At 39.1% G+C, this 23,971-nt stretch overlaps 1 long non-coding RNA gene across 2 annotated transcripts in view; it reads right to left on the bottom strand.

Annotated features, from left to right (window-relative positions):
• Nucleotides 1-23,971, bottom strand: part of LOC129633096 (uncharacterized) — an 89,741-nt gene that overhangs the window by 44,941 nt on the left and 20,829 nt on the right. The window contains exon 2 of one of the 2 annotated variants that reach the window (XR_008704882.1): nt 3,586-3,875. The exons of the other annotated variant lie outside the window; for it this stretch is intronic. This is a non-coding gene — a long non-coding RNA (uncharacterized LOC129633096). Of the gene's footprint in view, nt 1-3,585; nt 3,876-23,971 lie in introns of those variants that run through there. 2 annotated transcript variants of the gene reach the window in all.

Below are 23,971 nucleotides of genomic sequence, written 5' to 3'. Positions count from 1 at the left end.
TGTTGCAAAAAAACAGCTGCTGGCAAGACAGTGTGAATTTTCAGCCAGTGTTAAAATGCAATTCATTTTGTCCTTTTCTCAAAAGATATATTTAGATAATAGTTCAATTTTGCTGATTTTTCACCAAATCAGCTTTCTTAATTATTGCATTTAGGAACCATGTCCAAAATAATTCTCTGAGGGTGGCATTTATTAATACATTTGGTAATTTTCTTCTAGCCCTTGCTATGAGTTAAGACTTGTGTGAGGTACTGAATGCTCCACGAAAAGTAAGATGTGATTTCCACTTTCAAAGTCTTAACAGTCTATGGATAAGAAGCCAAAACATACTTGGAATGTGCAAAGTGATAAAATGGCAATGCGTTAGTTTCCTGTGCTTCCCATAAATACATCAGAAATTGGTAGCTTACATCTATACAAATTTATTGTCTCATAGTTTAGAGGCCTAAGGTCTAAATCAGAATGTTGGCAGGGCTACACTCCCTCTGAAAACTATAGTGGAACATCTATTTTTTCTACTTCAAATTTTGATGGCTCCAAGTGTTCTGTGGCTTGTGGCCACACTGCTGAAGTTTCTCTGGGTCAGACAGTCTCCTCCTCTTGTGCTTTTCTCCTTTTCTGATTGTCTCAAAATAGTCTCTCTCATAAAGATAAATGTGATTGTATTTAGGGCCATTCTGATTAATATAAAGTAACTTCCTTCAAGATTCTTAATCACAACTTCTTCCATCAATTCACTTCAGTTGCTCAGTTGCATCTGATTCTTTATGACCCCATTGAATGTAGAACACCAGGCTTCCCTGTCCATCACCAACTCCTGGAGCCTGCTCACATTTAGGTTCATCAAATCCGTGATGCCATCCAACCATCTCATCTTCTGTCTTCCTCTTCTCCTCCTGCCATCATTCTTTCCCAGCCTCAGGGTCTTTTCCAATGAGTCAGTTCTTCAAATGAGGTAGCCCAAGTTTTGGAGTTTCAGCTTCAACATCAGTCCTGCGGATGAATATTCAGGACTGATTTCCTTTAGGATGGACTGGTTAGATCTCCTTGCTGTCCAAAGGACTCTCAAGAGTATTCTCCAACACCACAGTTCAAAAGCATCAATTCTTCGGCGCTCAGCCTTCTTCACAGTCCAACTCTCACATAAATACATGACTACTGGAAAAACCATAGCTTTGACTAGATGGACCTTTGTCAGCAAAGTGATGTTTTGCTTTTTAATATGCTGTCTAGGTTACTCATAGCTTTTCTTAAAGGAGCAAGCATCTTTTAATTTCAATACTGCAGTCACCATCTGCAGTGATTTAGGAGGCCAAGAAAATAGTCTCTCACTGTTTCCATTATTTCTATTTGCCATGAAGTGTTGGGACTGGATGCCATGATCTTTGTTTTCTGAATGTTGAGCTTTAAGCCAACTTTTTCACTCTCCTCTTTCGCTTTCTTCAAGAGGCTTTTTAGTTTTTCTTCACTTTCTGCCATAAGGGTGGTGTCATCTGCATATCTGAGGTTATTGATATTTCTCCCAGAAATCTTGATTCCAGCTTGTGCTTCCTCCAGCTCAGCATTTCACTTGATGTACTCTGCATAGATGTTAAATAAGCAGAGTGACAATATACAGCCTTGATGTACTCCTTTCCCAATTTGGAACCAGTCTGTTGTTCCTTGTCCAGTTCTAACTGTTGCTTTTTGACCTGCATACAGATTTCTCAGGAGGCAAGTAAGGTGGTCTGATATTCCCATCGCTTGAAGAATTTTCCACACAAAGGCTTTGGCATAGTCAATAAAGCAGGCATAGATGTTTTTCTGGAACCCTCACTTTTTCAATGATCCAAAAGATGTTGGCAATTTGATCTCTGGTTCCTCTGCCTTTTCTAAATCCAGCTTTAATACCTAGAATTTTATGGTTTCACATACTGTTGATGTCTGGCTTGGAGAATTTTGAGCATTTCTTTGCTAGTGTGTGAGATCAGTGCAATTGTGCAGTAGTTTTAATACTTTGGCACTGCTTTTCTTTGGTATTAGAATGAAAACTGACCTTTTCCAGTTCTGTGGCCACTGCTGAGTTTTCCAAATTTGCTGGCATATTGAGTGCAGCACTTTTACCACATCATCTTTTAGGATTTGAAAGAGCTCACCTGGAATTCATCACCTCCACTAGCTTTGTTCATACTGATGCTTCCTAAGGCCCACTTGACTTTTCATTCCAGGATGTCTGGCTCTAGGTGAGTGATCACACTCTCATGATTATCTGGGTCATGAAGATCTTTTTTGTATAGCTCTTCTGTGTATTCTTGCACCTCTTCTTAATATTGTCTGCTTCTGTTAGGTCTATACTATTTCTGTCTTTGTGCCCAACTTTGCATGAAATGTTACCATGATATCTCTAATTTTATTGAAAAGATCTCTATCTAGTCTTTCCTATTCTATCATTTTGCTCTGTTTATTTGCATTGGTCACTTAAGAATACTTTCTTATCTCTCCTTGCTTTTCTCTTGAACTCTGCATTCAAATGGGTATATCTTTCCTTTTCTCCTTTGCCTTTAGCTTCTCTTCTTTTCTCAGCTATTTATAAGGCCTCCTCAGACAACCATTTTGCCTTTTTGCAGTTCTTCTTCTGGGGGATGATCTAGATCACAGCCTCCTATACAATCTTCAGGCACTCTGTCTGTCAGATCTAATCCCTTGAATCTATTTGTCACTTTCCACTGATAATCATAAGGGATTTGATTTAGGTCACACCTGAATGGTCTAGTGGTTTTCTCTCCTTTCTTCAGTTTACGTCAGAATTTTTCAATAAGGAGTTCATGATCAGAGCCGTAGTCAGCTCCCAGTCTTGTTTTTGCTGACTCTATAGAGCTTATCCATCTTTAGCTGCAAAGAATATAATCAATCTGATTTTGGTATTGACCATGTAATGATGTCCACATGTAGAGCCATCTCTTGTGTTGTTGGAAGAGGGTGTTTGCTATGACCAGTGCATTCTCTTGGCAAACTGTGAGCCTTTTCTCTGTTTCATTTTGTACTCCAAAACCAAACTTGCCTGTTACTCCAGGTATCTCTTGACTTTCTACTTTTGCATTCCAGTCCCCTATAATAAAAAGGGCATCTTTTTTGGGAGATAGTTCCAGAAGTCTTTTAGGTCTTCACAGAACTATTCAACTTCAGCTTCTTCAGAATTACTGGTTTGGGCATAGACTTGGATTACTGTGATATTGAATGGTTTGCCTTGGAAGTGAAGAGAGATCATTCTGTCATTTTTGAGATTGCATTCAAGTACTGCATTTCAGACTCTCTTGTTGACTCTGAGGACTACTCCATTTATTCTAAGGGATTCTTGCCCACAGTAGTTGATGTAATGGTCATCTGAGTTAAATTCACCCATTCCAGTCCATTTTAGTTCACTGATTTCTAAAATGTTGATGTTCACTCTTGCCATCTCCTGTTTGACCACTTTCAATTTACCATGATTCGTGGACCTAACATTCCAGGTTCCTATGCAGTACTGTTCTTTACAGCATGGGATTTTACTTCCTTTATCAGTCACATCCACAACTGGGCTTTTTTTTTTTTTTTTTTTTCCCTCTCGCTTTGCTCTGTCTCTTCATTCCTTCTAGAGTTATTTCTCCACTCTTCTCCAGTAGCATATTGGGCACCTACCGACCTGGGAAGTTCATCTTTCAGTGTCATACCTTTTTGCTTTTTCATACTGTCCATGGGGTTCTCAAGATAAGAATACTGAAGTGGTTTGTTATTGCCTTCTCCCTTGCCTTCTTTTTCCATACTAGGTAATGATTCAGACATTCTGATTATTAGGGCATGGAACTATCTTTTGGGGGTCATGATTCAATTCATTATGGTCAATGAAATACCAAAATCTAGAAGAAAAGAGAAGGAAGTCAGGGAACCCTTTGCTTTTAAGGTAAGTATTTTGAACCTGACAGAAAGTTTTATTTTTAAAGACAAAAAACAATCCATGCTGAGTAACTACTTCTGTGTTTATCATGATCCTATACACGAATACATGCCATTTAAACATCACAAAACCTTAATCAGCAAATGATTATCCTAAGTGATTTGTAGTGGATTTCAAGAATTTCAGGGACATGACCGTTCTAATTTCTCCAGCCATAATGCTCCGAAGTGTGAAAGCCAGGACTCCTACCCACATTTTTCTGAGCCAAAACTCAGCTTTTAAGAATAAAGAATATAATAAGTAGTATAGTTACTGTTAACTAGTGAAGTCGCTCAGTCGTGTCCAACTCTTTGCAACCCCATGGACTGTAGCCCACCAGGCTCCTCCATCCATGAGATTCTCCAGGCAAGAGTACTGGAGTAGGTTGCCATTTCCTTCTCCAGGGGATCTTCCCAACCCAGGGATTGAACCTGGATCTCCCATGTTGTAGGCAGACGCTTTACCGACTGAGCCACCAGGGAAGTCACCAGGGAAGTGTTAACTAGAAGAATATATTAATATTTTCTTTTATATTTTGAGTGTGATATGCTTACTCTGTTTGTTTTCTTTTTATTATCTCAGAATAAGGACAGCACTCTGGATTATTTTACCAGCTACCCAGTCATTGTTAGAACTGCTACTACCCTGAACTGGTGAGCCAATAAAAGCAGCCTTTAATAGCAAGAACCTTTCAGCCATATGCCTATGGGGCTTGCTGCCAAAGCAATCCTGATGCATCTCATACAGACAAAGAAAATGGAACCTCTGAGCCAGAGGTAACATCAGCAGAACTGATGAAATGAGAAGATGTGCTCGCAGGCTTCAGTAGCATCATCATCTCTTCCCATTTATTGATATATTCTTACTGAGGATAAGGAAAGGCTTTTTGAGGCAGGCTTACCATTGATCAGTTCCAGAATGCTTGGAGGTGAGGGAAGCTTAGCTTATACATGAAGCGCAAAGAATCTACATTTTATTAGGCTGAGCATCACATAGGCTGTTTTGCCTTAAAGCATAAATGAAGATCAAAGTGGAAAAGAGATTTAGTGGCACATTTTTTAGATCACTGTTTTTTTTTTTTTTTTTTAAAGAAATCATATAATGAACTAATAATAGAAGACAAGAAACTTTGAAAACTCTAAGGGAACTGGGCTGTTTATTTCCAGTTATAACACTGTTTGATGAAATTATTTTGAAGTTTTAGTAAGCTTCAGGCTTTGAGAGATCAAGCTATAAATCTAATAGATTGACCCTCCTAATTTGTAGTTTTGTTTTCTTGTTCTTCACTTTTTGATGGCATGAGTACTTCTAAGCCACCAGTTGATGATAAGACAAAGAGCAAATGATTGTATTAGTGTGGATCTTGATCTACATTTTGTACTCATTAAAAAGAGAGAAAGAGTGTAATTTGTGGACCAAGAGGTATCAAAGATAGTCATTCTTTTCATGGCTTTGTTTAATCTCATTTTGTAGCCTTGCTGCTGCTAAGTCACTTCAGTCGTGTCCGACTCTGTGCAACCCCATAGACGTCAGCCCACCAGGCTCCCCCCTCCCCGGGATTCTCCAGGCAAGAACACTGGAGTGGGTTCCTTAGTGTCTGGAAAACGTGTCTGTTAGTTGCTTAGTCGTGTCTGACTCTTGGCAACCTCATGGACTTGTAGTCTGCCAGCCTCCTCGTTTCTTGGAATTCTCCAGACAAGAATACTGCAGTGGGTTGCCATTTCTAGTTTCTTAATAAAGAAATATGTGATGACTCTAGATACATTGCATTTATAAGACCTTCAACGTTAAACCTACAAACTCAGGATCTTCTATATATTCCTGGCCTCTCCTTTTCTCCCAATTTCAGCCTAAGCAGAGGCACAGCCTGTCAAAGGGAATTTATTTTCTTTTGGTCGCAGGTGCTCACAGCTGATCCTCATTAGGGAAAACAAACCTCACTTTAAATAGAACTATTGAGGGCTAAGGCAGAGGTCAATGTAAATTAGTTCACAAAGTGAGACTTCAATAGTTACCTAGTGGAGAGGCAGGAAGCCATATAAATAGACACATCAATTTGAAAGAAAAGGCCTAAGGCCTGTTTTGTTCAAAGCTAAGCCTTTAAGTGAGTCTCTCTCCTGTCTTTCAGCTTTCTTTTTTCTCTTTCACAGATGTTTACCTGCCTATGAATAAGCACTGAGCATCCTTTTTGAAGTTTGTTTCCATGCAACATCTGTGAGAATTTTGGCTTTAGGTCTTACTTCAAAGCTTCTGTACCTAATGATAGCCCCCAACAGATGATTCAACAGTAAAGCACACCCTCCCAGGAAGGCATTTCCATGTGACACAATTTTTGATGTTTAATAGCAGCATAAACTTTCAAAAGGCAAACAAGATATGCTGGGTGCATGCTAGGAGACAAATCAACTTTTCTGGGCCAAAGAAATGATACCAAAATTGTAAAATGAGTTTCTAATACTATCTTTTTGGCAAATCTCAACTTGAATTTTTCTTAGCTCTAAAAAATAACAGAGCCTCTATTTAGTAAATGTCTTGATACTGAAAAGAAAAGCAAAGCAAAGCCAATGCCTTGAACAAGCTCAGAAATTAAGTATTGTGTGTTCTCGTTGCACAGAGACTTGTCCTAATAATCTTATACAGTCTACCATATTTAAATTTTACAATAAGGCAGGAGCTCAGTACTAGATTTACCTAATTTTATAGATGAGGAAGCTGTTATTTTAAAAAATTGTGTGAATTTTCCAAAATGACATACCTAATAGTGGATGAAATCAAAATTTAAACTCACTAGATTTACCAAGTACATGGAATCATTATTTAAAGAATATTCCTGGAATAATGAATACTTTAACCTATCTTATGTATAGCCACTTTTATATTTTTAAGAAATAGGGAAGACAATAAGTTCAGTTCAGTCGCTCAGTTGTGTTCAACTCTTTGCGACCCCATGGACTGCAGCTAAACAGGCCTCCCTGTCCATCACCAACTGCCGGAGTTTACTCAAATTCATGTCCATTGAATTGGTGATGCCATCCAACCATCTCATCCACTGTCGCAACCTTCTCCTCCTGCCCTCAATCTTTCCCAGCATCAGGGTCTTTTCAAATGAGTCAGTTCTTCACATCAGGTGGCCAAAGTATTGGAGTTTCAGCTTGAACATCAGTCCTTCCAATGAACACCCAGGACTGATTTCCTTTAAAATGGACTGGTTGGATCTCCTTGCAGTCCAAGGGACTCTCAAGAGTCTTCTCCAACACCAAGTTCAAAAGCGTCAATTCTTTGGCGCTCAGCTTTCTTTATAGTCCAACTCTCACATGCATACACGACTACTGGAAAAACCATAGCCTTGACTAGATGGACCTTTGTAGGCAAAGTAATGTCTCTGCTTTTGAATATGCTGTCTAGGTTGGTCATAACTTTCCTTCCAAGGAGTAAGCATCTTTTAATTTCATGGCTGCAATCACCATCTGCAGTGATTTTGTAGCCTAGAAAAATAAAGTCAACCACTGTTTCCACTCTTTCCCCATCTATTTCCCATGAAGTGATGAGACCAGATTCCATGATCTTAGTTTTCTGAATGTTGAGCTTTATGCCAACTTTTTAACTCTTCTCTTTCACTTTAATCAAGAGACTCTTTCAATTCAGTTCAGACGCTCAGTCGTGTCCGACTCTCTGTGACCCCATGAATCGCAGCACACCAGGCCTCCCTGTCCATCACCAACTCCCAGAGTTCACTCAGACTCATGTCCATTGAGTCAGTGATGCCATCCAGCCATCTCATCCTCTGTCGTCCCCTTCTCCTCCTGCCCCAAATCCCTCCCAGCATCAGAGTCTTTTCCAATGAGTCAACTCTTCCCATGAGGTGGCCAAAGTACTGGAGTTTCAGCTTCAGCATCATTCCCTCCAAAGAAATCCCAGGGCTGATCTCCTTCAGAATGGACTAGTTGGATCTCTGTGCAGTCCAAGGGACTCTCAAGAGTCTTCTCCAACACCACAGTTCCAAAGCATCAATTCTTTGGAACTCAGCTTTCTTCACAGTCCAACTCTCACATCCATCCATGACCTCAGGAAAAACCATACCCTTGACTAGACAGACTTTTGTTGGCAAAGTAATGTCTCTGCTTTTTAATATGCTGTCTAGGTTGGTCATAACTTTCCTTCCAGGGAGTAAGCGTTGTTTAATTTCATGGCTGCAGTCACCATCTGTAGTGATTTTGGAGCCCAAAAAAATAAAGTCGGACACTGTTTCCACTGTTTTCCCATCTATTCCCATGAAGTGATGGGGCCAGATGCCATGATCTTTGTTTTCTGAATGTTGAGCTTTAAGCCATCTTTTTCACTCTCCACTTTCACTTTCATCAAGAGGCTTTCTAGTTCCTTTTCACTTTCTGCCATAAGGATGGTATCATCTGCATATCTGAGGTTATTGATATTTCTCCCGGCAATCTTGATTCCAGCTTGTGTTTCTTCCAGCCCAGTGTTTCTCATGATGTCTTCTGTGTATAAGTTAAATAAGCAGGGTGACAATATACAGCCTTGACATACTCCTTTTCCTATTTGGAACCAGTCTGTTGTTCCATGTCCAGTTCTAACTGTTGCTTCCTGACCTGCATATAGGTTTCTCTTCTTTTTTAATTTTATTTTTAAACTTTACAAAATTGTATTAGTTTTGCCAAATATCAAAATGAATCCACCACAGGTATACATGTGTTCCCCATCCTGAACCCTCCTCCCTCCTCCCTCCACATACCGTCCCTCTGGGTTGTCCCAGTGCACTAGCCCCAAGCATCCAGTATTGTGCATCGAACCTGGACTGGCAACTCGTTTCATACATGATATTTTACATGTTTCAATGCCATTCTCCCAAATCTTCCCACCCTCTCCCTCTCCCACAGAGTCCATAAGACTGTTCTATACATCAGTGTCTCTTTTGCTGTCTCGTACACAGGGTTATTGTTACCATCTTTCTAAATTCCATATATATGCATTAGTATACTGTATTGGTGTTTTTCTTTTTGGCTTCCTGGTGGTCCAGTGGTTAGGATTTGGTGCTTTCACTGCATATAGGTTTCTCAAGAGGCAGGTCAGGTGCTCTGGTATTCCCATCTCTTTCAGAATTTTCCACAGTTTATTGTGATCCACAGAGTCAAAGGCTTTGGCATAGTCAATAAAGCAGAAGTAATTGTTTTTCTGGAACTCTCTTGCTTTTATTTCTTCACTTTCTGCCATAAGGGTGGTGTCATCCACATATCTGAGGTTATTGATATATATATATATATATATAGATAGATAGATAGATAGATATATTAGATAGATATAGAAGACAATATGAAACACTTATCAAGGATATATAGGTTTATACTGTGTTGGTCGAATTTAGGTTGCAGGTTATTCATGGTAATAACAATGTCCAATGAACACTGCTAGAATTTAAGCTGGATAAATGGGTTGATTGTTCATTTATCCCCAAAGTAGCTCCAGTTATCATAAATATACATGCAAGATACCATGGCTCCTATAGGAAAATGACGAGAAATTGTCAGACCTTCTTTATGTCATAAAGACAAGATTCTTGGGTTCACAGATATTCTATATAGTTTTTTTTTTTCCAGTTAAAAAAAAATATTATTTGATATCTTCATTTACCATTATAGGTCCTGTATGACTTTTATCATTGTGTTCAAAATAGCTTTAACAAAATAATCTGAATAATAACATCAAAAATCATGTATGTAAAATTTTGAATCAGCCAAGTGAATATCATCCACTATTTCCAGGAGGAATAGTGAATATGAGATTTTGTGAGGTTGTTTTGCATGCTTGTTAGCTAGTCAATAGTGGCATGCTTTAAAATGAGAGTTGGTTACTCTGAATTTATGAACAAATTTTGTCACTATCAAAAGCATTTACAATATAAAGTTTATTTTGTCAATAACTATCAAATCTTAATGGTAAACAAGAAAAGCCACTCTTGTCTCAAGGCATTTTATGATCTCCTAAAACTCAAACCCTAACAACAGAAGACCAAAAAACTTTATTATATAGTTATAACATGCTATTTATTTTTTGATAGTGATAGGTACTATAAAAAAAGACCACAATATTAAAGAAATATATTGTGGATGTTCTATATGCATTTTAGAAGTACCATGAACTGCTCATCTTAAATCATGAGAGAAAGCCCAGAACTTTAAATACTAGCAGTGGAAACTGAGTAGATCTGGTCTGAAGCAGGGATATAACCTTAGATGTGCATGTGTGAGTGCTCAGTTGCTCATGTCCAACTCTTTGGGACCCCATGGACTATAGCCCGACAAACTTCTCTGCCCATAGAATTTTACAGGCAAGAATACTTGAGCAGATTGCTCTTTGCTGCTCCAGGGATCTTTGCAACCCAGAGATAGAATCCATGTCTCCTGCACTGGAGGTGGGTTCTTTACCACTGAGCCACTTGGAAAGCCCAACTTTTAGACATGTACAATATTTCTCTTGTGTACATCGAGGAATAAAAAGTAAGACACTGATGTGAAATGGATCTCTATCAAAAAGACCAACTCAACAATCCTGAAGGGCAAGGACTTCAGATGCACTTCTACTACCAAAGCTGTCCTTACTAATAGATTTTGTAGTGAAATTGTTTGGAGAACTGATGCCGTCCTCTTTTGCATGTGTCTTAGGCATAAAGTCACTATTCTTAGTGTCTTTTGTCCACTTATAATGATATATAAAATAAAAACCCACCAGGAGAGTTAACATATTACCTTGTGTTCATTCACACGAAGGATGTTCATTGCCTATTCACAGACAGGTGAGCCTCTGTGAGACAGATAAAAAGATAGACTCACAGAGGGTTAGCTTTGAACAAAACTGGCTACTGGTTCTTTCTTTCAAACTGATGTTTCAGTACAACTTCTTGCCTCTCTACTAAGTAACTACTGCTCTTCTTTTATTAGGCTACATTTTGATATTGCCTGGCCATTTAGGCATTCAGGAAAGAGAGAAGGGAAACGAGAAAAAATTCTACAAATATAATTTGAAAAAATGAACAGCAGAGTACCAAAGTTGATTTTCAACTACTGAATACATTTTACATATAGAAGCCAATGGCCAGCGTTTCAGCCCCTGAAAGTTCATTCTTTTTTTTCAGATACTTCTATAAATTCTAGAATAGTTTGTGCAGTCATGCAAATCACAAACTCTGTTAGGAAGAAGGAAGTCAAATGGAGGTTTGCATATATACATTTACCGTCCTTTTCATACATGGATGGCAGTTTGTCAGAAAGTGTTTTCTGTACCGAGGCCTAGAGTCATTTCTCTCTGGTGACAGCACTGGGAAAAGAGCAAAGGGGCAACCAACCGGGGAGATCCATGCCACCTCTCCATTGACAACGTAGTCCTGTTCACAGACTCCACAGAGGAAGATAAATTGATTGCTTGGAAGAAATGGGCAGTGAAAGTCAAATTGTTGAAAATGTGCTGGGGTTTGTCCTCCAAGAGTGGAAAAGACTTCTCTACAGATGTTTTTGCCTGTAAATTTCAAAAGTACTTGTACTTAAAATTGCAAACACTTTAAAGAGGGCTTTATTTATAGATGTTTCTTTCAAAAATTCTGGATTAGAATAATCTGGTGTGATATTGGGAAAAAATAGCTATCAGACTGTGGGGAACTATAGAATTAAAAAGTTAAATCTGATATACAATTTCAAAAAGATGAACACATTAAGATAGTGATAGAAAGTATAATTTCCACAGGAAAAAAAAAATGTTAATATAGATGACAGAATTTAAGGGACTGATTTATTTGTACACTGAGGAAAAAAACATGAGTAATCAATAAGAAAATAAAAATTTTGTGTAAGCTACAAGATATTTTCTCTATCAAAATATCATCTTCCTCAAACTGCAATCCATTAAGGAAGCTTCTGCTAATGTGTTATGTGTTTATTGGATATAGGATGAAACACAGGAAAGAAATATATCCATTTATTTTCTACCCAAATATATTTGAAGTAAAATTTTGGAGATTACAATGAATGTCAAATTTGCTCTACTATTCTATCTTAGCAAGTAATATCTGTGCAAAAAGTTGTTCTATGGAAGATTAGATGTTTTGATCTCATACTATTTTAGCAATTCTTCAGGAAACATTTGTCTCATACGCACGAATGCTTAAGTATCATAGACATACATATAAATCAATTCAACTGTGAGGATTTGTATGCTAAATCTGAACATTTACTTTTATGTAATATATTTTGATGGTATTCCCTGTAATTTTTTAATTACAATTTTTCCAGCACATTATTTGCTTGGTTTTGTAGGTTTATTCTTAGGTTTTAGGTTGACAGTTGAAAAATGCAATGTTTAAGTAATAAAATGTTCCAAATCTGAACTGTAACACTTTAAAATTTATACTTGCTAATAGAGTGCTGGAGTGGATTGCCATTTCCTTCTCCAGAATAATACATATCAAGCATTGTTTTTAGCCATAATGCTATAAAGTCTTAAAATAAAATTCCAGTTCTCAGATGGCTTAAGTCCTAATCAGGGAGAGAGTATAGATATTAAATCTATTACATTATCATAAGGTCAATATAAAATTATATTAAATGCTATTAGAAACTATTAATCATAAGTAAATTACTTAATTAAATGATATAATAATACTATATTATACATAATTCATAATATATCACAACTTATAAATATATAATTATGCCTAAGTTTATCATGAAATTAAAAGATGCTTGCTTCTTGGAAGAAAAGTTATGACCAACCTAGATAGCATATTGAAAAGCAGAGACATTACTTTGCCAACAAAGGTCCATCTAGTCAAGGCTATGGTTTTTCCAGCGGTCATGTATGGATGTGAGAGTTGGACTGTGAAGAAAGCTGAGCGCCAAAGACTTGATGCTTTTGAACTGTGGTGTTGTGTTGGAGAAGACTCTTGAGAGTCCCTTGAACTGCAAGGAGATCCAACCAGTCCATTCTAAAGGAGACCAGTCCTGGGTGTTCTTTGGAAGGACTGATGCTAAAACTGAAACTCCAGTACTTTGGCCACCTCATGCGAAGAGTTGACTCATTGGAAAAGACCCTGACGCTGGGAGGGATTGGGAGCAGGAGGAAAAGGCGACGACAGAGGATGAGATGGCTGGATGGCATCACCGACTCGATGGATGTGACTTGAATGAACTCCGGGAGTTGGTGATGGACAGGGAGGCCTGGCGTGCTGCAATTTATGAGGTCTCAAAGAGTCGGACATGACTGAGTGACTGAACTGAACTGTAGTTTATCTATAATTTATATGAATATATAATAAATTTAATGGATTTTTTAAAATGAAAATTAACTTTGAGGTTGTAAAAAATGACCAACAATTATTAGCCCCTGCAACAGGACTATAACTGCAGCTGCTACTGCTACTGCTGAGTCACTTCAGTCGTGTCCGACTCTGTGCGACCCCGTAGACGGCAGCCCACCAGGCTTCCCCGTCCCTGGGATTCTCCAGGCAAGAATACTGGAGTGGGTTGCCATTTCCTTCTCCAATGCCTGAAAGTGAAAAGTGAAAGTGAAGTCGCTCAGCCGTGTCTGACTCTTAGCGACCCCATGGACTGCAGCCTACCAGGCTCCTTCATCCATGGGATTTTCCAGGCAAGAGTACTGGAGTGGGCTGCCATTGCCTTCTCCGAGCTATTTCTTTAAATCTCCTCAAATCTTTTTATGAAAAGACAGATCAAAAGAGATAAAATAAGTAATTCACAGATGACACATTCACCAGAAATCCTCTAAGGCCCTCTGAGTGGGGATGTGTGGCCAAACCATTCCAGGGCATCAGATCCATGCTGGGTCAGCTGCAGCCCAGTGGCAGAAGGGGAGAGAAAGCTGAACACCGAAGGACCATACACCTCGTGGAACCCAGGAGTAACAGACAAAAACTTCACTTCAAAAGTATCTAGAACAGTCTGCAATACTGTAAAAAGAACTTGTAGGCTCCAGGTTTCAGATATATTTGAAAAATAAATAAAGAGCCAAGGAAGCACCCTGGGGCAAAAAGATCAAACCATAACAACCTAAATCCTTAGGCATCATTTGAATGTACCACAAATAGGCTTTTTCAGAAAGACAAAGACCTACCCTGAAGGAAAGCTGTTGGGGACATAATCCATGCTGAGAAGATGGGAGTACTAGGAATTCCAAAGAAAGATTGCTTAGATGCCAGGGGTAAATGGATCCAGAATAAATGGACTTCAGAAAGCAATATTCCAAAATACCATGGTATTGTAAGTGAATTGTTACTTTAGAAAGCATGCAGGACAACAGTGTTACAGTCACACTAATGCAGACATGGCATCACTGGAAGTTGGTGATGGACAGGGAAGCCTAGGGTGCTGTAGTCCATGGGGTTGCAAAGAGTTGGACATGACTGACTGTGACTGAACTGAACACAGAGATGTGGAACCATGGCCACACAGAAAGGACATGTTTTGAATACTGGACAGTAACAACAGGAAAGGACTTCCTTGAGCATGAAACTCATCATGACTCCTACAAATGAAGTTCCTACTACAAAACCTACTGTATCATTCAGGGTTCTCCAGAGAACAGAACAAATAGGAGATGGACCTCTCCCTCTAAAGAGATTTATTACAAGAAAGAGCTCATATGAATGTTGTGAAGTTTCAAGATCTGCAGTCAGCATATGGAGACCAGGAACAGCTGATGCTGTCTTCCAGTCTGAGTTCAAAGGCCTGGAGCACCAGGAGAGCTAGTGCTGTAAATTCTGGTAGAAAGCCTGTAGGACTGAGAGCCAAGAACTCAGTTTCATGTTCCACTTTGAATCTGAAGGAAGGAAAATAACAATGGCCCAGCTAACATGCAGTTAGATTGGAAGTGTTCCCTTTAACTCAGCACTTTTTTGTCCTTTTCAGGTCTTCCATTGGTTGGATTAGATCTACTTACCTTCAGTTCAGTTCATTCACCCAGTCTTGTCCAACCCTTTGTGACCCAATGGACTGCAGTACACCAGGCCTCCCTGTCCAACATCCTGGAGCCTCCTCAAACTCATGTACATCGAGTCCATGATGCCTTCCAAACCTCTCATCCTCTGTCATCCCCTTCTCCTGCCTTCAGTCTTTCCCAGCAACAGGATCTTTTCAAATGAGTCAGTTCTTTGCATCAGGTGGCCAAAGTATTGGAGTTTCAGCTTCAGCATTAGTCCTTCCAATGAATATCGGGCTGATTTCCTTTAGGAGTAACTGGTTGGATCTCCTTGCAGTCCAAGGGACTCTCAAGAGTCTTCTCCAACACCATAGTTCAAAAGCATCAGTTCTTCGGTGCTCAGCTTTCTTTATAGTCCAACTCTCATATCTATACATAACTACTGGAAAAACCATAGCTTTGACTAGACGGGACGGACCTTTGTTGGCAAAGTAACGTCTCTGCATTTTAATATGCTGTCTAGGTCAGTCATAGCTTTTCTTCTAAAGGGTAAGCATCTTTTAATTTCATGGCTGTAATTACCATCTGCAGTGATACTGGAGTGCCCCAAAATGAAGTCTCTTACTGTTTCCATCATTTCCCCATCTATCTGCCATGAAGTGATGGGGCCAGATGTCATGATCTTAGTTTTCTGAATGTTGAGCTTGAAGCCAACTTTTTCACTTTCCTCAGTTTCATCAAGAGGCTCTTTTGTTCTTCTTTGCTTTCTGCCATAAAAAAGGTGTGTGGTGTCATCTGCATATCCGAGGTTATTATTTCTCCCAGCAATCTTGATTCTAGCTTGTGCTTCATCCAGCCTGGCATTTTGCATGATATACTCTGCATATAAGTTAAATAAGCAGGGTGAAAATATACAGGCTTGACTACTCCTTTCTCAATTTAGAACCTACCTTAGTGAGGGCAATCTTCTTTACTAAATCTTCTGATTCAAATGTTAATCTCCTCTAGAAACAGCCTTGGGCTTCCCAGGTGGCTCAGTGGTAAAGAATCTGCCCTCCTATGCAAGACAGGCAGGTCAGAAAAATCCCCTGGAGTAAGAAATGGCAACCCACTCTAGTATTCTTGCCTGAAAAATTCCATGGACAGAGGAGGCTGGGGGACTCCAGTCCATGAGGTCACAAAGAGTTGGACATGACAGAGTGCACACACACAGAAACAGCCTCACACACTCAGGGTAAATTTAACCAAATGTTTGGTCACCTTGTGGCATAAAATTAACCATTACACCTCCCATGAAACTCATTTCTTTGAAACGTAAGCAGCAGAACAGGAATACTTTTGAAACCCTGGCAGAAAATTATAAAAATAATCGATTGCAGTAACAAAACCACAGATACTCTCAGGATGGAAGATATTCAAAGTAGTTAACTTGCTGCTAAGTAGACAGTAAATCTCAAGAAATTATGTAATTTTGGAGCTTAGTTTTGGTCTTTTTTTTTTTTTTAACAAGTTGGACATTTGGCAGTAGCAGTAGCTAGATTAGCCTTAGTAAGAATTCATGCCCTCCAACTCTGCCATCATGACCACTTCATCCTCTAAATAAGAGTCTTACAAAATCCTTCTTGGTGCTAACTATTTGAATGGAATAACATTCTATCCTCAAAGCAATGGATTCATGTACTACTCTCAGCAATGTTCAGATAGTAAGAGATGCCATTGGACTACATTATAGCAGAGGAAAAGAGAGTTACAACTCAAGGGCAAAATTTACAAATGTTTATCACACATTGGAACTGAACAATAACTCTCCCTGATTCTCTTTTCTTATTCAAATAGAAAAAAAAGTACATGCCCAAACATGCCTGAACTTGAGACTACATCTCTTCTAGTAAAGTTACCACATCTGTCAAGGCAGTGTCAATCAGGACAACCACTGGGCTTGCAGGAGTTACAGTTATCTTCCAGGAGCCGCCTGGTTCCTGCAGAGTCAGTGCTAGGTAATTAAACTGGATGTGATGAGGCCCACCATTCTTTCATCTGTTAGAAACTCATGACTGACACAAATCTCCTAAACTTTATAGTAAATACATCATACAATGTATATATTTTTACTAACTTTGTCATAGTAGGAATAGTTTCAGAGGCTTCCACTTTGCTTTCCCCATTTTGGTAGTTATTCAAGGCTTCCCTGGTGGCTCAGATGGTAAAGAATTCACCTGCAATGCAGCAGACCCTGGTTCAATCCCTGGGTTGGGAAGATCCCCTGGAGAAGGAAAGGACAACCCACTCCAATATTCTTGCCTGGGAAACCCCATGGACCGAGGAGCCTGGAGGGCTTCAGCCCATGCAGTCACAAGAGTTGGACATGGCTAAACATGCATGCATGCACATAATCAAGGATCCAATTTGTGCCAAATTTCAAGTATGTTAATACCAATTAAACTTTCAGGCTCCAGGGAAATGACTACCAAGGAAATCTATGTAAGCCATTTATAATGTCCTCTTACATATAGGAAGGCCACAATAATGTTTTAAAGTATTCATAGTTCAGTGTCACAGAGATCAGATACCCTATGTCAACAGTCCGAGAAACAGAGTAATCCCTATCTCCCAATATACAGTCAACTGAGTAAATGGTCCTCGTTTTCTTTGGGGAAAAACTCAGCAAATCATTGTTGTGTAAACATGCTATGGTACTGCCATCCACTTGGAACTAATGTTAAGTGAGTTTTGATTTTTGAACAACGGTCTCTGGTGTGAGACATATGCAAGGAATCATGGCATTTTTATTAAGGTGGTTATCATCAGATGTCCAGACACCAAACCTTGGTTTCTTCTGCTAGTTCAAGCTGAGTAGTGCAGTAGTCAGCTCCCAATCTATTTTGCCCCTCTGGAGGTCATATTCTATTAACCATCCTGTAGTTTCTTATGTATTTGGTTCTCAGGGCTTCTACCCCAACTTTGCTAGTCATCACAATATCTGTGGTTAAGTACAACCTGGTTACTGCCAATTAACACTGCCACATAGTCTCCACTGTTCAAAGTCCATTCACGGACATCATTTTCAGCTATATAAATTCTTTAAAAAGCATTTCCTATCTCCAATGCTAAACTGAAAAGTGGAGCCACTATAGAACTTAATGCTTCTTTCTCACCAGGCATTCATGTGGCCATGAAAAAGTGTGTGTCTATTGCCAACAAAGGTCGGTCTAGTCAAAACTATGGTTTTTCCAGTAGTCATGTATGGATGTGAGAGTTGAGCTATAAAGAAAGCTGAGTGCCAAAGCTTTTGAACTGTGGTGTTGGAGAAGACTCTTGCGAGTCCCTTGGACAGCAAGGAGATCCAACCAGTCCATCCTAAAGAAAATCACTCCTGAATAGTGAAACTCCTAAATAACTGAAAATGCAATACTTTGGCCACCTGATGGGAAGAACTGACTCATTAGAAAAGACCCTGATGCTGGGAAAGATTGAAGGCAGCAGGAGAAGGGGATGACAGAGGATGAGATGGTTGGATGGCATCACCAACTCAATGGACATGCTGCTGCTGCTGCTAAGTCGCTTCAGTCTTGTCCGACTCTGTGCGACCCCATAGACAGCAGCCCACCAGGCTCCCCTGTCCCTGGGATTCTCCAGGCAAGAGCACTGGAGTGGGTTGCCTTTTCCTTCTCCAACGCATGAAAGTGAAAAGTGAAAGTGAAGTTGCTCAGTCGAGTCTGACTCTGAGTGACCCCATGGACTGCAGCCTACCAGGCTCCTCCATCCATGGGATTTTCCAGGCAAGAGTACTGGAGTGGGTTGCAATTGCCTTCTCCCAATGGACATGAGTTTGAGTAAACTCTAGGAGTTGGCGATGGAAAGGGAGGCCTGGCTGCTGCAGTCCATCGGGTTGCAAAGAGTCAGACACGACTGAGCGACTGAACTGACTGACTGAATTGGGCCTTTCCAAGGAACATAACAATCATGCTCATTTTCTGACTGTATATATTACATCCATTTGAGCATGTCTACTTCTCTGAACTTTTTAATCTCTTTATCCATCATCTGACATGGCAGTTCACACATTTCAATTTTGCTCAGGTTGGCCACTGTGTGCACCATGCTGCTGGGAGACACTTTATTAATTTGTAAAATATTCTGAGTTTCTTTCCAGAAAGCTAAATCCTTTATCTCCCAAGAATATTCTCAAGTAAATAAACTCTTTCCTTTCAATTCTATGTTCCAGTTCCTTTAATAAACAATCTTGTAACCCAATGTCATGCATACTTTCCAGATGTCTACTGATACATATCAGTAGATTTGCAGCATCTTAAAACTTTAGTACTTTTATTACGTAAGAAGCCCAATGCATCTTCTGTTCGTTGGCATTGTGTCTTAAAACCTAGGTATAAACCATGTGGCCAGGAAGAAGATAGAGGGCAGATCTTGAGTGCCTTTCAGGATTATTTGAGATGATTGTGCTTAATAGAGACAAATGGAATATTTCTACAGGCTTAGATGGTTCAGAAGAGTCAGAGGAATCAAAGTCTTCAGAAGAAATCATCCATATGTCTAGATCCTGTGTGTTAGGGATCCCGATTTTCCAATGGGGCACTGCTCCTGGCACAACCGATCTGTTGAGTTTAACCTCCTTTGAAGTTAGTCACGCAGAATGATAAATCTCAGGCCTCATGCTAGACTTTCTCTGCATTCCTTCTGCAAGACATGAGGGCTTCTTTGCTTAAGGAGTCCCTTTGGCTTTCACACCTCATTTTTAATTCATTCTTATTTTTGTCATCATCTATTATTATTCTGTAGAGAAATTACATCCCATGAAAGTGTGCCAGACAGGGGGCTGGAATTATAGAAATTGAGGAAGGGCCTGAAGGTTTCCTTGCTTCTGGATGAATTCATGTCTACATTCATAGTAGTGTACTCCTACTTGTGAATCCCATCATTTTACTCCCTTTCCCAAATCTTTTTAGGATAAGCCATAAGCATGACACGTTAAGACTGTACTATCTGTCGTCTACCTAAATATTAAACTCATTTAATATGCACTCCAGACGGTAAAGAATCCACTTGCAATTCAGGAGACCTGGGTTTGACCCTTGGTTGGAAAGATTCCCTGGAGGAGGGCATGGAAACCCACTCCAGTATTCTTCCTTGGAGAATCCCCAGGGACAGAGGAACTTGGTGGGCTACAGTCCATGGGGTTGCAAAGAGTTGAACATGACTGAGCAGCTATTTCAAATCCTGAAAGATGATGCTGTGAAAGTGCTGCACTCAATATGCCAGCAAATTGGGAAAACTCAACAGTGGCCACAGGACTGGAAAAGGTCAGTTTTCATTCCAATCCCAAACAAAGGCAGTGCCAAAGAATGCTCAAACTACTGCACAATTGCTCTCATCTCACATGCTAGTAAAGTAATGCTTAAAATTCTCCATGCCAGGCTTCAGCAATATGTGAACCATGAACTTCCCGATGTTCAAGCTGGTTTTAGAAAAGGCAGAGGAACCAGAGATCAAATTTCCAACATCCGCTGGATCATGGAAAAAGCAAGAGAGTTCCAGAAAAACATCTATTTCTGCTTTATTTACTATTCCAAAGCCTTTGACTGTGTGGATCACAATAAACTGTGGAAAATTCTGAAAGAGATGGGAATACCAGACCACCTGACCTGCCTCTTGAGAAATCTGTATGTAGGTCAGGAAGCAACAGTTAGAACTGGACATGGAACAACAGACTGGTTCCAAATAGGAAAAGGAGTATGTCAAGGCTGTATATTGTCACCCTGCTCATTTAACTTATATGCAGAGTACATCATAAGAAACACTGGACTGGAAGAAACACAAGCTGGAATCAAGATTGCAGGGAGAAATATCAATAACCTCAGATATGCAGATGACACCACCTTTATGGAAGAAAGTGAAGAGGAACTAGAAAGCCTCTTGATGAAAGTGAAAGTGGAGAGTGAAGAAGTTGGCTTAAACCTCAACATTCAGAAAACGAAGATCACAGTATCTGGTCCCATCACTTCATGGGAAATAGATGGGGAAACAGTATCAGACTTTATTTTTTTGGGCTCCAAAATCACTGCAGATGGTGACTGCAGCCATGAAATTAAAAGACGCTTACTCCTTGGAAGGAAAGGTGTGACCAACCTAGATAGCATATACAAAAGCAGAGCCATTACTTTACCAACAAAGGTCTGTCTAGTCAAGGTTATGGTTTTTCCTGTGGTCATGTATGGATGTGAGAGTTGGACTGGGAAGAAGGCTGAGCACCGAAGAATTGATGCTTTTGAACTGTGGTGTTGGAGAAGACTCTTAAGAGTCCCTTGGACTGCAAGGAGATCCAACCAGTCCATTGTGAAGGAGATCAGCCCTGGGATTTCTTTGGAAGGAATGATACTAAAGCTGAAACTCCAGTACTTTGGCCACCTGATTCGAAGAGTTGACTCATTGGAAAAGACTCTGATGCTGGGAGGGATTGAGGGCAGGAGAAGGGGATGACAGAGGATGAGATGGCTGGATGGCATCACTGACTCGATGGACATGAGTCTGGGTGAACTTCCGGAGTTGGTGATGGACAGGGAGGCCTGGGTACTGCGATTCATGGGGTCGCAAAGAGTCGGACATGACTGAGTGACTGAACTGACTGACTGACTGAACAACTAAGCACAGCAAGCCAATTTACTTTACCTACTGAGTAGTATAGATTAAAATCCTAGACATAATATTTTATCAGGAAAAAAAAATGACTAAAAAAGGCAAAAAAAAAAAAAAAAACAAAAAACAAGACAAAACCTTTCCCAAATTTCTGCACACAAATTTAACAATAAACCTTTAATACTGAAAAAATATAGTCAGTGTGTATATCCCCATGGTATATTATGCTATGCTATGCTATGCTAATTCACTTCAGTCATGTCTGACTCTGTGTGACCCCATAGACGGCAGCCACCAGGGTCCCCCGTCCCTGGGATTCTCCAGGCAAGAACACTGGAGTGGGTTGCCATTTCCTTCTCCAGTGCATGAAAGTGAAAAGTGAAAGCGAAGTCGCTCAGTCGTGTCCGACTCTCAGCAACCCCATGGACTGCAGCCTACCGGGCTCCTCCATCCATGGGATTTTCCAGGCAAAAGTACTGGAGTGGGATTTCTTTGACTTTCATGATTTTTTAAAACACACAGATTTAACAAGATTTTTGATTCAGATTTGATTGGTGAGATTTCTTCATAGCTGATGTGCTGTCCTTTTTATTACTTCACATCAGGCAGTACATATCTGGCAGTTCCAAGTTTTATGTTCTTAAAATTAATCACTAGGTTCATTTACTTAAAATCTCTTTAGAAATGCTATAATTCTTAAATACTAATACTTCTGGATATAGAATTTTCTCTATGGCTTTGAATGCCCAGAGCATACTTTTAAAATAATTATTATAATGCCATATGAGTAAAGAAATAAAGTAATTAACAAGGATTAATGCATAGGAACACTTATTATAGAATGATTGGAGATAGAAAAAATTAGAAATACATTTAATATTAAGTAATAAAGACAGATAAGTTAATGTGATACTTGCATCACATGGAATGTTTTGTAACATGCTTTCAAAAGTTTTTAACATGGAAAATGTTCTTAATGTATGCTACATTAAAAAGTGGTAATGACATACTTTTCCCTAAAAAAATACAAAAGCTTATCAGATGTAATTTCAAAAGCAAAGAACTGATATGTAATTTTAATTTCCTGGCTTTTCTGATACTCTGTAAATACACTAAATTTTAATTTTGGATAATGGATAATAAGAACCCAATATTGTTGTTGTTCAGTCGCCCAGTTGTGTCTGACTCTTTGTGACCCCATGGATAGCAGCACACCAGGCCCCCCATCCCTCACCATCTCCCAGAGTTTGCCCATGTTCATATCCATTGCATCAGTGATGCCATCCAGCCATCTCATCCTCTGGCACCATCTTCTCCTTCTGCCCTGAATCATTCTCAGCATTAGCAATTTTTCCAATGAGTCATCTGTTCGCATCAGATGACCAAGATACTGGAGCTTCAGTTTCAGCATCTGTTCTAGCAGTGAATATTAAGGGTGGGTTGAGCTCCCTTAAGTTTGACTGGTTTGACCTCATTGCTGTCCAAGGGACTCTCACGAGTCTTCTCCAGCATGACTGTTCGAGGGCATCAATTCTTTGGCATTCTGCCTTCTTTATGGTCCAATATTAATAAATATAAAACTAATTTGAAATTATATATGGCTGAATAAAGTTGTTTCTTTTGCCCTCAATAATTTTGTGCCAATAACCAAATAAAAGTTAATGAAAAATAATAAGTACATGTTTAGTAAAAACAGAAAATATGTTTTACCTCTCAAAAGATTGTTAGCATAAGGAAATATGATAAGATTGAGGAAGTACTGTGAGATCACAAGATTAACAATACAGATTTCAACAATGCAAAGCAAAGTTCTAAAATTTGGTGACCATCCTTGTGATTCCTGAATTAAATTCTGGGAAAAGGGGCAAGTTTCGCCAGGAGAGTTAATGAGTGTCAAGGAAACATATATCAAACCAAATTGTATGAATAAGGTCGTCCCCTATAGAATTGCTTACATAGCAACAAGTGAGGATAGCTCAATTTCCCCATAAGGATGGTGAATTATAAAGAATCTAGAATATATAGTACTATGAAGGTACTTTGAAAAATGTATACATTATAAACAGACATGAAAAGTCTCTAAATCTTATCAAATAGAAAGCAGGATCCAAAATGATACATAGTATTAGTATAATGTTTATATTTCTACCAATTTGAATAGTTTACATTTAACAAATTTAATTAAATGTACAGACAAAACATTCATATTATTTTTATTTAAAATTTTGTTTTGCTGAACACTGGTTAGTTTGAACATTTGATTGTATTTAGTTTTTTTACATTTGCTTTTGTGAATTACTTCTTCCTAGCATTTGTTCAATATAATGTTTATCCCTTTTTTTTAATGAAAACGTTTGTCCCTATATTGATTACTTTGCATTACATACATTATTTCTCTATTTTGAGATTTGTTTAAACTTTTTGAAGCTT

The sequence above is a fragment of the Bubalus kerabau genome, chromosome 18 (genome assembly GCF_029407905.1).
Source record: "Bubalus kerabau isolate K-KA32 ecotype Philippines breed swamp buffalo chromosome 18, PCC_UOA_SB_1v2, whole genome shotgun sequence".
NCBI lineage: Eukaryota > Metazoa > Chordata > Mammalia > Artiodactyla > Bovidae > Bubalus > Bubalus kerabau.
Note: the sequence above shows the minus strand (reverse complement) of the source record. Positions and strands in the feature narration are given on the sequence as shown.